The sequence below is a fragment of the Callithrix jacchus genome, chromosome 5, assembly GCF_049354715.1.
Source record: "Callithrix jacchus isolate 240 chromosome 5, calJac240_pri, whole genome shotgun sequence".
Taxonomy (NCBI): domain Eukaryota; kingdom Metazoa; phylum Chordata; class Mammalia; order Primates; family Cebidae; genus Callithrix; species Callithrix jacchus.
This window is the reverse complement of record NC_133506.1, coordinates 147786000-147798814: the sequence shown is the minus strand read 5'-3', so window position 1 is coordinate 147798814 and position 12815 is coordinate 147786000.

Sequence of the window (12815 nt, the reverse complement as noted above, 5' to 3'; positions counted from 1 at the left end):
GGAGGAGAAACAGGAGATTAAACATTCTTGGCAGTGTAGTGGCTCATGCCTGTAATCCCAGCACTTGCGAGGCTGAGGTGGGTAGATCACCTGAAGTCAGGAGTTCAAGACCAGCTTGGCCAACATGGTGAAACCCCATCTGTACTAAAAATAACAAAAAATTAGCCGAGCATGGTGGCAGGCACCTGTATTCCCAGCTACTCGAGAGGCTGAGGCAAAAGAAGTGCTTGAACTCGGGCAGTGGAGCTTACAGTGAGCTGAGATCTTGCCATTGCACTCCAGCATGGGCAACAAAAGTGAAACTCTGTCTCAAAAAAAAAAAAAAAAGCATTCTTACCTGCTACCTATTCAGTAGTGATTTTGACTAATGTTTAGAATGAAGAATGAAGTCTTTAAGAGGAAACTATTAATTTTGATCATCCAAAGCCAGGAGGTCATTCCTGCCGCTCATGAGTAAGGCTATGCGGAAAAGCCAACATCTCCCAAGGCCAGCCTTTGCTAATTCAGAGATAATGCTTAGATACGGACAGTCTAAGTGTAACACAGGACATGGATCTTGGAGCCAGGCAAGCCTGGATAGGAGTCCTTGTTTCCACATCTACTAGCCTCATGACATTGAGAAAGCTGCCTAACCTCTGTTCCATGGTGTCCTTCTCAGTAAAACAGGATGATAATAACACACTTAGCTCATGGTTTGTTGTGAGAATATACGAGTTAATACATAAAGTACTTAAAGAATGGCCCATGGAAAGTGCTATGTTGTGTAAGAATTATTATTTTTTAACTTGGCAGTGCCTAACTACAAAGGAGGCTGGAAACATGAGTTTGTGGCACAGAGGAATGGAATGACGGCAAGTGACTCAGGCCCAGCATCCCCTGGAGTTTCTCAGACCTGACTCCCTGGAAACAGGGACTCTCCACCTGGCATCTGCATCAAATTTGTGGCAGCAAGGAAGAAGGGAAAGGGTGGAAATGGTTGTAGGAGAATCTGCAGACTGGTCTGCTGCATGCCTTGGTTTGTAGGTGGGGCACAGAGACACACCAAAGCCTCCTCCAGATGACACAGCTGCTTATTGGCAGCAAAATGCCTGGCTCTTGCTTTATTATTACTTCTTGGCACAAAATGATTGGATAGCTCTCTATGTGCTTCTCAGCTCTCATGGCCCTGATGCAAAGTTTTGATATACAAAATTTATAGACTTTGAAAATTCTGAAGAGTAAAGTATGGTTATTGCATGATCACAGATCAGCAATTAAAGTGTCACCCTAAATAACAGAGCACATGTTGCACAGGCTGCTTGCTCAGAATTCTCAGGGTGTGATTCTCACTCATCTGTGGTGTTCTGCTCTGCTCGTAGAACTAGAAAACTTCCAATATCTTTAAAAACACATGACATTTCCAGTCCTTGCTATACAGCTCCTGCTTTTGAAGTTTGGATGGAAAAGAGTTAGCTATTTCTTGCCAACTCATTCCATTGTGAAATGACCTAAATATCCAATATTAGAATTAATTAAATGATGATTCTATTATGAAATATTGTGCAGAAGTTAATCTGCTAAGTATAAAGACTGTGTAGCAACAAGGAAGTGTTTGTGTTGTAATTAACATTCAGTGAATAAAGCAGGATAGCAGACACTCTGAGACCGCCCATGTCACTTAGGGCTCTCAGGGTGTTCCAGCTAACCAGCCCCCAGCTGTGGACACCCACATAGCTCAGGCACTAGCTCCCCCTTTCCTCCCCATGAACAATCCTCAAATAATAACTGTGGCCAGTTAACGCATAGATACTCCAGCTCCCTCACTCCTAGAGTAGGATATTTGGAGGTGCAGGTTTAGCACCATGTACTTGAATTTCCTTGGGGAGTAAGCTTCTATCACTTGAGTGCCTCTTTTTTTTTTTGAGATGGAGTCTCACTTTGTCACCCAGGCTGGAATGCAGTGGCACCATGTTGGCTCACTGCAACCTCCATCTCCTGGGTTCAAGCAATTCTCCTGCCTCAGCCTCCTGAGTAGCTGGGATCACCGGCGCCCACCACCACGTTCAGCTAATTTTTATATTTTTTTGTAGAAATGGGCTTTCCCCGTGTTGGCCAGGCTGGTCTTGAACTCCTGACCTCAGGCGATCCACCTGCCTCGGCCTCCCAAAGTGCTGGGATTCCAGGCATGAGCCACTGTGCCATGCCCGGCCTTAAGTGCCTCTTTACTGGGCGCCTTTCTTTCTGTGTTTTACTTCCCCACTATCCTAACTGTGCTACCTCAACTTCCCAAATCAACAATCCTCTCGTGAATCCTTTTCTCAGGATCTGCATCTGGGAAAACCTCAGCTTCAAAGGCAGGATAGGGAATGTGGGTACATCTCCATTTGCTGCTGTGTACACGATGTTTTTCACACAGGCTAAGGTGGGAAGAAATGAACAATTGTGGGTGTTGAATGAGGGTGGTGAGAATACATAAGATTCTCCTGTTTCCTAAATGTCCTAAAGTTGTTAGGTGGTTTTAAAATATTTGTTGTTTGCTATTTCTATTTCTTTATTTAAAAAATTGTAGGCTAGTCAGGCGAAGCAGTAGGAGTAGAAAAGCCACATAGAAATCTGAACTGGTAAACACCACTGCACTTGGACCAGCCTGTTTGATATTTTAAAGAAAACAATAAAAGCATCTACACTCCAAATCCACACACACAGGAGGCTGGAAAGAGAAATGAGAAAAGCTGTGGAAGAAATGGGCTATCCCAGAATGGTCTGTGACAGGGAAGCAAACGGGGAGAAGAAGAGGGACAGTGAGGTTTCTGGAGCCAGGCAGGAGTCAGGGACATTACCTGGTAGAAACCAGACCTCAATCTGGTCTACATCTAAAATCCACACAAATCCAAAGTTTACATTGTTCAGTGTCCTGAAGTACAGAAATACCTATTTTTTAAAGCACAAACTGTATAAATGCAAAGATATGATGCATTCCTTCCAATTTTTTCCTAAACTCCAAATACCGAAGCATTTCCTTTGGAAAATTCCTTTGCACATAAGTGAAATCATTTCTGTTTTAAAATTATGATCTATTTTGTACAATCAGAGCTTCTTTTATTTTACTGATCTATTTTCCACATAAAGCCTACTTATAATCTGAAGAGGAGGGTTTAGTTCTCCTGCCTCTTGGAACATTGTAACAGGGTGTAGAAACGAACATATCACTTTATTCTTCCATCATTTTCCTGTTTAGAATTTTTTTTTTTTTTTTGAGGCAGAGTTTTGCTCTTGTTACCCAGGCTGGAGTGCAATGACGTGATCTCGGCTCACCGCAACCTCCGCCTCCTGGGTTCAGGCAATTCTCCTGCCTCAGCCTCCTGAGTAGCTGGGATTACAGGCACGTGCCACCATGCCCAGCTAATTTATAGTATTTTTAGTAGAGAAGGGGTTTCACCATGTTGACCAGGATGGTCTCGATCTCTTGACCTCGTGATCCACCCGCCTCCGTCTCCCTAAGTGCTGGGATTACAGGCGTGAGCCACCGCGCCTGGCCTTCACACAGTTAGTTCTATTGCAAAGAGAATTTAAGCACAAAACCAAAACCTGAACATATTCTAGGTGTAAAGCCAAACTGGACATGTGGTTTTTTGGAGATAAAGAATTGTACTCAGTAATGCTACTTTTTAAAATGGGGAGGAGTGGAGAGTAACTGCATCCAAGCGGATAAGTCGTTTTCTTTTAAAGGCTAATTAACTTACAAGTTTTTCTTCTCTAGTAGGCCAAGAGTGGGTGGAGCAACTTTTCAGTAAAATTAACCAGTAAAACAAAGAAGGAAAATGTGCTCTTTACTTTCTGTGATCTTTTCATCACAGCAGGACTTAGGAGGTTGTATGGTAGTGAAAGAGTCATGTTTTTAGAGCTAGAGAAATCGAGGCTGAAACCCTGGTTCGGCCACTCGTGGGCTGGGAGATCTTACGTGAGAAGATCCTCTGTTTCTTCCTCTGTAAAATCGGCATTCTACACAAGATGAACCGTCTTTCACAATATCAAAGGATACGAAGCAACTAAAACACCCGTCAATAGATGGTATAGAATAATTTCACAGCAGAGGAAATCAATGAACTTCAGCTACCTGTGGCAAATAGATGGGTGTAAGGAATATAATGCCGAGTCAACAGATAAATAAGTCCAAGATAACTAAAACAATAAAGTATTAGGCATACAATAGAAAAAAAACCAAGGAAATACAAAATTCTGTATAGTGGTTGCATGGGAAAGGGAAGGGAGTGGAGTGGGAGGAGCACGTGTGGATGCAGGTTATTGTTCATGTTCTAGTTTTTGGGTCGGGCAGTTGGTTCATACTATTATTTAAAATATGAATACATGAATAAAAGATGCACGAGAGGGGGCCATGCTTGGAACAATGATAGTGTGCCCTGAACCCAGGATTATGATGAACCCAAAGCTGTTGCATCTGAAGTTGGGGGGGAAGTGAAAAAAGATTTTACCTACTTCATAGAGCTGTTACAGAATTCGATGAGAATAACACAGGGCGTTTAATATAGATGTTATCTCAATTGCTCTCAGTTGAATAGATGTTATCTCAATTGCTATTTCACAAAATGATAGTCTTAGATTATTTTAGATCTTTACACTGTCTCATACTTAGCATGTATTAATTTAAAACAACTAACATTAGTGATAAAACTCTACATGTAGTCAGCTCAGTTCTACACTTATTACAGATGACTAAAGCAAATCCTTGAATTCAACTATTTAGTTCATTTGTTTTCTTTTCTTAATAGAGACAGGGTCTCATTCTGTAGCCCAGATTGGAGTGCAGTGGCACCATCATGGCTCACTGCAGCCTTGAACTTCTGGGCTCAAACTATCCTCTCACCTCAGCCTCCTGAGTAGCTGGGACTACAGGCGCATGCTACCACACCTGGCTAGTATTTTTATTTTTTGTAGAGACAGGGTCTCATTTTGTTGCCCAGGTTGGTTTCTAACTCCTGGCTTCAAGGGATCCTCCCGCCTCAGCCTCCCGAAGTGCAATCATTCATTTTTGCGGGCCTGTGATCTGTCAGGTGTTGTGTTGAATCTTGCAGACTGTAGTAAGTACAGCAGGTCTGGTCTTTGCTGTTGTGGTGTATATGGCTAGAGAAGGAGTGAACTAGTAACTACCTACTTTTCAGATGGTTATGAAGGAGCAGGTCATGGTGCTGAATGTGACTTGGCATGCCTAACGCAGAGAGGCAGCATAGCATGGTGGGAGTAGAATGAGGGTTGGCACAGATTGGCTCCAGTCAATAAAGGGCTACAGCCAGTCTCAGGGCCATGATGAAGAGTAAACAAATTAGCATGCATCAAGCATTGAAGAGTTCCTGGCATATAACAGGCACGATGGTCGTGTTATAAAGAAAGCAAGCACGCATATATGTAAGGGGCAAGCCTCCACTTACATTTTAATACGCTGCCTACAAAGACTCTTACTCTGTAAAAGGGGGCTTTTCATACCTCCTCCTATGGTGTGCAGAAGCACTGGATAAGAAAGTGTGTGAAGTGCAGGGCATAACACGACATTCACAAGGACAATTATTATTGCTGTTACCTTCAAAACGATCTTAGGGAATGATTAGCTATTCTTTCATATTCAATGCAAGGAAATGGTGCTGGATGCCCTCATCTGTGTGTATGTCACATGGCCTGGATGGTTGTGGGAAGAAAGCTATGAGCCTTCACCTTTACTCATCGCCAGCCCATGCACACATAACACCACTGAGCACATACCCCTTTCTAGCTCCAGGCTTGACCTGTGGCAGGACACAGTTTTGACTGTTTAGGATGGACGTAAGCACAAAGACATGATCGCTCCACAGCCAGAGGCCCCAGGTCTCCACAACCCTCCCTTCTCTACCACCCCCAATCCCACCCCTAAAAGGCCAGCAAGGAACAGTTTGACTAGGTGCATGCACAACCTGGAAAAGTATCATCTCATAATGTAAGGGCAGCAATACTCCAAGTATTACAGCAGATGAAATTAGCATAATGGTCCCCAAATAATTATATGCCCTGAATTGATAGAGACATTTGGCTATAATCACTGAGATGCTTTTCATTCACTAAGTGCTCCTTAAACATCATGGGTACCTATGCAGACACTGTATAAAGAGGTATTTGCTTTCACTTATCACTTGGAATAGCGTACTCATAATAAGCTTATGAGATTACACATCATAAGCATTTAATGCATTTCTCTGCTTCTGTGCTACACAGAGTTCATTCTATGGGAGAAATGAAGCATTAACATATGGAAGGTGAATCCTTAACCACTGTAGAATGATGATCCGTGACTCCTAAATTCATCAGGAAAGTATTTTATTCTTGGCTCAGGAGCTGAGAGAGAGTTTGGCTAGGGCTGTACTCTCAGGCAAGAACAAGTTGGCAAAAAAGGTGTTAGATAAGGGTGCAAATGGGTGTAAATTTTTTGCAAGCACCCTTTGCATAAAAGGCAAAGCAAATGTTTTTTGAGTTAGGAATGATTGAGGTTTTGTTGTTGTTGTTGTTTTGAGAGGGAGTCTCGTTCTGTCGCTCTGTGCTCTGTCGTGCAGGCTGGTGTATACTACGGCAATCTCAGCTCACTGCAACCTCTGCCTCTGGGTTCAAGTGGTTCTCCTGCCTGAACCTCCCAAGTAGCTGTGATTACAGGTGCACGCCACCACACCCAACTAATTTTTGTATTTTTAGTAGAGATGGAGTTTTGCCACATTGGTCAGCCTGGCCTCGAACTCCTGACCTCAGGTGATCCACCTGCCTTGTCCTCCCAAAGCGCTGGTATTACAGGCATGAGCCACTGTGCCTGACCAATGATTGAAGTTTTTAACCCTCTAGCTCTAGAAATGCCCAGCAAGGACCCTGCCACTTCATGGCCATCAGCACAGGGCCTCAGGGTGTCCCACCTTCACCTCCAAGCCACCCTGCCCTAAGCCTGGCAAGGACACAAAACTTCCACATCTCTGCCCTACTCAGTCCTACTTTGATTTTGATGTAAAAATAAATAATGTGTTCTCTTCCTTCTCTCATTTGGAATTATTGAGTCCCTTCATCGAAACATATGCTGTCATATTAGACCAGATTAATCTTTCCTCTTTCTCCTTCCAGTGGCCTCAGAAGAGAACAGAGCCTCGCAGCTGTGAAGGTGATGGAAGGCACTGGCTGTGGGCAGGGGACTGGGCTCTGTGGCCGCTTCCCTGTTCCTCCTTGGGGCCTGGGTCCTTGCCACTAAAGATGACAGGCTCCACCCAGGTCACTTCTAAAGCCCCTGCCAAAGAGCGAAATTTACAAGTCATACAGGCCTGCAGGGCTGTTTGCTGGGTGCATAATTTGTAGGAATTCCACAGACTTGGTATCTAAGTCATTCTATCTCACAGGCCCCATTTTCTCTCCAAGGTGGAAACGTTAACCCTGTCAATACAGGCAACTCAGTCCCTCCCAGTTTTAACTCTGTCGGTTTGGAGCAGCCCCCCCGCCCCCCAAGTCAATTCAGGACCCTCCCTCTCTCCTTCTTCCAGGTGGGATCAGGGCTGACAGTGTGGGAACAGGGGAGGCTATTTCTGTCCTGGGAGTGTTACTGCCTTCAAGGAATTAAGTTTCACCTCCCAGGCTCAGCATGCTGCCCTCAATCCCTGTTGATGGCCAGGCTTCCCCCTGGTTGTAGTGTCCCACGTGTGGCTGCCTCTCAGCCCCTTCTGTGCATCCTGGGTGGGGGCAGGTAATGTTGAGACCCTGCAGAAGGCTCCCTTGGAATTACTCTGCAGTGCAGGCTTAATCTTGGCACCCAGAGGCCTGCTATGAGCCTCACTCCTACTCAGGTGCTGAACCTGAAGGTACAGGTCAGATTTTGAAATGGGCAAAGCTCCCTTGTCCCTCACAAGGTGCGCAATGGGGAGTGGCTCGTTTCTTCAGGGCCCCGCTGCTCAAACCTCTAGGGGAGCATACGGATGGGCAGGCTGTAGGCGTTGCGACCCCACAGCAGTGTCTAGGGGTGAATGTTTACAGCTGCAGCCCCAGTGGGCGTGGGTTACAGGGTACTCTTTTAATTTAGCCGTCTGCAGTTGGCTTGTGTTAGCTCAACTAGACCCGTTCGTTACCGCAACTACAGAGGGATGAGGGCTTTCTGTATCCCGGGGTTCTTGCCGTGGTGTTGAAAAATGAATGCAAGATTTGACTGAGTGGAAGTAGCTCTCCACAGATGCGGGAGCCAAAGGGAGATGGTTTTCCCTGGAGTGGGGCAACTCAGCAGCCCGGCGCTCCAGCCAAACTCCCGTGGCTCTCTGCCAGTCAGTGGCCTGCCGGTGTCTGTCCATGCGTTCCTCTGGATGTCCAGCCACCCGTATGTTCTTCCACTGACGAGCTCCTCTTTATAGCTGGAGATTTCTTTGCCGGGTTGCTAGAATCTCGAGGATTTTTATAGGCACAGGATGGGGGTGTGGCAGGCCAGGGTGGTCTTGGGAAATGCAACATTTGGGCAGGAAATGCCTGTCCTCACCTAGGTCCGTGGGGGTGGAGCCCTAGCCAGGGGCCACGCCCTCCTTTACCCAGCATTTCCCTTTCCCCCTTCCTATCGTTTAAAGGGACCACCCTCTTCCCTTCCCAGCACTTCCCTTCCTATCAACGTGATGTCCTCCACACTCATCTGGGATGTGTATCAAGGCCCGTTTTTCAAAGACGCTGCACCTTTCTGAGGGCTCACAGCATCTGGAGACTATCCCCATACCCTTCAACTCTCCTTTTCCCCATCACTGGCCCCATTCAACTCAGCTTGGCCAGAAAGCAGCTCTTACATTGTTCTGAATCCCCCTGGTGAGGTGGCTCACACTTGTAATCCCAGCATTTTGGGAGGCTGAGGCTGGAGGAATGCTTGAGGCCAGGAGTTCAAGACCAGCCTGGGCAATATAGTGAGATCTTCTATTTTTAAAAAATTATGAAAATGAAAGAAAGAAAAAATAATCCTCTCCCTCCTGATTTGCTTACAGAATAATTTATTTATGGAATAATATAAGCAACGAGGATGAGGGGCCCATTTGAGAATAGGTAGGTCTATTTCATTCTCCAAAAAATTTGTGTAAAAAGGAAGATGAATATGTATGCAGTTTACAGAGGTATTTACAAAGAAACATTAATTATATTGAAATCCAAGTGCTCAGAAATACAAATGAGACAATGGGTGGAATTAATCTGGGTTGCAAATTGCAATCCAGAGGGAGGGAGGAGAGGAGAGAAGAGATTCACACCAGCCATGGAAGAGAAAGGAGTTCCAGGTCTAAAGGGGGTCTAGGTGAATGTTTAGGGGTTGCCGGAAGTTCAAAGCAAATCATTTGAATTTGGGACTGTAGAATAGGACAGGAGGCACTGAACAAGTTTTTTGTTTTTTTTTTTAGACAGAGTCATGCTTTGTCACCCAAGCTGGAGTGCACTGGCACTGTCATGGCTCCAGACTCGACCTGCAGGACTTAAGCGATCCTCCCACCTCAGCCTCCTGAGTAGCTGGGACCATAGGCACATGCCACCATGCTTGGCTAATTTATTTATTTATTTATTTATAGAGATGGGGGTGTCTCTGTATGTTGCCTAGGCTGGTCTTGAACTCCTGAGCTCAAGTGATGCTCCCACCTCTCTCTTCCAAATTTTTAGGATTATGGGTGTTAGCTACTGCACCTGCACCCGGCCTAGTGAACACTCTTGATCAGAACCAAGCTGCCCAAGGAGGGTGTAGGTGGAGAGGGAGGCAGTGGGTTAGCAGCCAGAGGAAAAGGCACCCAGCAGAGCAGAGTAACATGGTCAAGCAGGAGAAATGGCTGCAGCTCATTCCAACCAGCCGGTAGTAAAGATTGGGGGTGGATATAAAGAACAACACTGCAGCTGCAAAGCTATAGAGGCCTGGTCATGAGATGTGGATGGGATTCTGGGGAAGGGAAGGATATGCTCAGCTGTCAGGCTGGCTGCAGAGAAGGAAGCTGCTGTCCTTGGCAAGTGACAGGGTGTGATGAAAACTAGAGAGGCGGCGTGGATTACCAAGGCTGCAGGCTTGCGGAAGCAGTGGGGACTGGCAAAGCTCACCAGGACAGAAAAGTTGGGCAACAGGCAAGGCTAGGTGAGAGAAGGGCGGGGAGTTTGAGGTCTTAGGCCTATTTATATTTGGTTGGCAATGTCCTGGAGCCCTTGGTACGTGATTTACAGAAGAGGGAAGGTCAGATGTGTCCTGGGCTAGGAAGGTGGTAGGAGGCAGTTTTAGGCCATGCAAGGTGCATGGAGGAGCCCAGAGCTGTTCTCTGTCCAACAAGAAAGACGAGGTCTCCCCTTAGCAGTCTGTAAGTCAGCAAAGGATCTTGTCAGTTCCCTGTCCCTCCATTTCTGAGCTTGGAAGGTTAAGAACACAGAGCTGGGACACCACTGTCTCAGCTCGCATTTGTTTTATGTATAACATGATATTTGCCTTTAAATTATCTTTAAAGCACTGACAAAGTAGCATGGTTTACTTACCCGAAAAGATTTGGGATTTGGAGACTCACGAACTTGGATTAAAATCCTAGATCTGGAGAGAAAATCTGGTGTATCCATACAATGGAGTGTAATTCAGCCTTAAAAATACAGGAATTCTGACACGTCCTACAATATGGATGGATCTTGAGGATGTTATGCTAAGTTAATAAGCCAGTAACAGAAAGACAAATGCTGCATGACTCCGCTTAGATGAGGAACCCAGGGCCATCCAATTCATAGAAACATAAAGTAGAATGGTGATTACCAGGAACTGGGAAGAAAAGGAAGGAGGAGTTGTGGTTTAATTGAACAGTTTCAGTTTTGCAAGATGAAAAAGTTCTGGCAATTGTTGCACAATATGCATGTAATTAACACTGCTGTATTGTACATTTGAAAACAGTTAAGATGGTACATTTTATGTTAGACATTTCTACCTTGATTTAAAAAGAAAAAATCCAAGATCTGCTCCTAGTGACTGTGTGGCTTTGCCTTTGCACAAGGCACCTAATTTCTTAGAGTCTCAGTTTCTTCGTTTGTAAGATGGGCATAGGACACTCCCTCATCAAGATATTCTGAGGATGAAATGAAAGCATGTACGTGAAGCTTCTAACCATCAACACATAAAAGGCATTTGCATTTTAGCTCAGTTAAATGTGCTACATTTAATTCCACTGTCAGCAAAACCTAAATGGTTCCTTTTTAAGAACCCAGACCCTTTTAAGACATAGCAGTGTGTTTCAGTGCAGCCCACACAATACTGAGGATAGATGGTTAACAGTAACGCCCTGAGCTGCTACACCCAAAGGATTTGCAATAGGGCTACACAAGAAGTGGCCCATCGTTTCTTTGTTGTTGTTGTTGTTGTTGTTGTTTTGAGATAGGGTCTCACCGTGTTGCAGCTGGCCTCACCCTCCTTGGCTCAAACCCCAGGCTCCCAGGTGTCAGGGACTATAGGTGCGTGCCACCACGCCTGGTTCTGCATTCCTGTTTTTGATGGGAGAGACCCAAATAAAAAGGACACTCTTCTTGTCAAAAGAAGCTGAATATATTCCCTCCTGAGCACACAAATTAGGAAGAAATCAAATACAACTAAACAGAACTTTGGGTTCTCAGGTATGCTAGGCCTCAAAAATATGGAGAAGCTTTTTTCGAAAAGTGGACGTCATGAACAACAGGCATTTTGGTTAGCCCCAATGGAAGGAGAAACAACCCTTCTTAGAAATACTATTGCTAACTATCTGATGCTCAAAGTGAAATTTGAACAAGTTCCTGTGTAGAGACAGACAGAGGCATTACTAGAGAAGCAGGACCAGATCATTGTAGAATATGCTTAGGAGATCACTAGAACCTGGAGACCCTAGATGAAGAAGAATTTAGCCAAGACTGGAACAGAAGACATTTCCTGAGCCATTCCAGGCTGAGTTTTTCCTATTCTTTAGTGAGAAAAATTTGGGGGTTTATGCCAAAATGCCTTTTTATACCATGTGTGGTTTGTTGAGTAAAATTAGAAGTTAACCGGAAATGAACTGGATTGGTTTTATTTCATAGCATGGGTTCAGACTCTCTCGATACCTCCTTTTGTTATCTTCATAAAGTCCTGAGTTAAGGACAGCCTCCAGCTATTATTATAGCAAGATACCTGTGCTGGGTGGGCCTCTTCTGATGATTGCAGTTCAAATCCCCGTCCCTGGAGTTTCCAGGTAAGCAGCAACCCTCATACAATGTTGTCTGGGTGTAACAATAGTGCACCACACCCAGAAAGACAATATGCCAAAATATTAAAATATCCTACCCAGCCACTGTGTCACGTAGAACACGCATGGCCCAACACAAGTCAGTCCCTCTTAAAATGTCAGGGTCGTTGACAGGGTTAGTCACAGGCTGACTTAACACTTGCAGATTGCTCTCAACATTCTTAGGCTGTTTACCTAAGGTGTCTCGGGCTTCCTCCTTGCCTTGGGTAACAACATGGTGGTGGGGCTTTGGCACCAGGCAGAACTGAGTTGGATTTCCATCTCTATCCTCTCTACCACTGTGCAAGCTGATCATGTTACTCAACCTTTCTGAGGCTCAGAATTCTGCATCCACGCAGCCATAAAAGAAGAACAAGATCATGTCCTTCACAGCAACCTGGATGGAGCTGGAGGCCATTATCCTAAGTGAACTAACGCAGAAACAGCAAACCAAAATCACATCTTCTCACTTATAAGTGGGAGCTAGACATTGGGTATTCATGGACATGAAGATGGCATCAATAGACACTGGGGATTCCAAGATGGGGGAGGGAGGGAGGAGATCAGGGGTTGAAA